Source organism: Colobus angolensis, unplaced genomic scaffold (assembly GCF_000951035.1).
Source record: "Colobus angolensis palliatus isolate OR3802 unplaced genomic scaffold, Cang.pa_1.0 Scaffold6, whole genome shotgun sequence".
In the NCBI taxonomy this organism is placed as follows: Eukaryota; Metazoa; Chordata; class Mammalia; order Primates; family Cercopithecidae; genus Colobus; species Colobus angolensis.
The window spans coordinates 24,353,449-24,355,369 of record NW_012119598.1 but is presented as its reverse complement, the minus strand read 5'-3'; positions in this window follow the sequence as shown (position 1 = coordinate 24,355,369).

Sequence of the window (1,921 nt, the reverse complement as noted above, 5' to 3'; positions counted from 1 at the left end):
CTATGTCCTGAATGGTATTGCCTAGGTTTTCTTCTAGGGTTTTTATGGTATTAGGTCTAACATTTAAGTCTCTAATCCATCTTGAATTAATTTTCGAACACTTCCTTTAATATTAAGCTTACTTTATACATGTTCTAAGGGTTATACATGTATAAAGTGATCATCACACACACACACACAACCTGTAATATTTTAAAGTAGATAATATTAGCCTGCTAAATTTACAGATAAGGAAACAGGTTCAAAGAGATTTGAAAGTGACTTGTCCAAAAATAGATGAATAGTAGATGGCAGAGTTGGAATTTGCTCTTGGGCAGTTTAGCTCAGAGCCTGAATTCTCCACCACTATGTTATATTAAGGGAATGTCCTTCATGAATTAAGTATTGACATCGTGTGAAAAGCCTGACAGTGATATCCAACTCTTGATCTCAATAAACCAGACTTCAGATTCCTCTGTTCAGATCTCTGTTAACAAGTTGTGAGTCTTATGATGAACTCCATCTCTGCATTAATTTTAGCTCCCCAAAGAAAGGAGATTTGAGTAAATGATCATTAGATATTTGAGTGCATAAAATTCCATGATTCTAAAAACGATTATCAATATAACATCATCTAGATTTTCTTTTGATTGCTTATTATTTAAATATTTCACATTTCTGGCTTTGCATTCATAGACAGGAAGAGTAAACACTAATAATAAATTTAGACTTTTCTTCTTGTGATGATCTCACAAAAATTTTCTGAGAGAGGAAACAAAATATTAACAAAAAAATGGTTGAATTATTGTGGTTAATTTATTCAATTGATCCTATATTTGCAAATAATAAAAATTTCAATATATAAAATAATATGCTAATAGAAACAGATATATTCACAAAAAAATTTATCACAATGACATTGAACAATATGCATTATTTTATTTATGACCAGTGTGAATTTTTAGTGATTTCACACTGACTCTTATCATGAATGGAGAGAAAAATCTAGCAGAAGCAAATGAAGGTAAATTACAGAAGCACATATACTTAAATGCCAAAGCCCATTACGAAGTTATTTTCCCAAAGTAAAAATCTATAACATTTTCACATTGTATGCAGTTCTAAATTATCTTTGCTTTAATGTGAAATAGTGGATTATTTTGACATACATATATTTTGGTAAATCCAATTGCCTTTGATATTTCAGTTTGCAAGATTTCACTAAGGAATATTTGACCTTATGCTGTTTTATGTGCCTAAATATATCTATACATACTGAATCACGGTGAACCGTATAATTTGACAAGCTACAGTTTGTTCCCTTTTTTCTGTCACAAATTTCTCCAAAACCTTGTTAACCATAGAAAATCTTCTTTTCTTTTTTATACATAAATCTCCTAGTTGCTCCTATACTTTTGAGAAACTTCTCTTGATACATAGCATTCAAAAGCATGTGGCAAAGGAAGTGACATAGGCAAATATTATTTTTATGCTATCTTTTTAGCAGACAATTGCCAGCTAAGGGAAAAATGATCCTGATTAATAAAGAAATTTCTAAAAACATTCCAATAGGGGGATTCAACTTAGGGGAATTTCAGTTGAAGCGATTGAAATGCTCAACATACCAAAACATATTTTTTTTTCCAGCATTGTCCTGATACTATTTGTTCTGTCATGGAGTGGGATTTACCTGCTACTTTTGCTGTTGTTATCAGTATCCAAGCATTTTCCCTCCCATTTCCTCTCTGGGCAGTTCTCTGGCCCAGCTCAATTAAAGGACAAATCCATTGCAGTCTGCAGCCTAGGAATTATAATGAAGTCAGCTGTCAAACTCCTATCTCACAGCTGCCCCTCTGTGAGTAATCTGATGGCCACTTGTCAGCTGTTTCACCCAGTCAAGCACAGACAAAGGGCCTCTGATGGCCTCCTTTATTCTCATCAA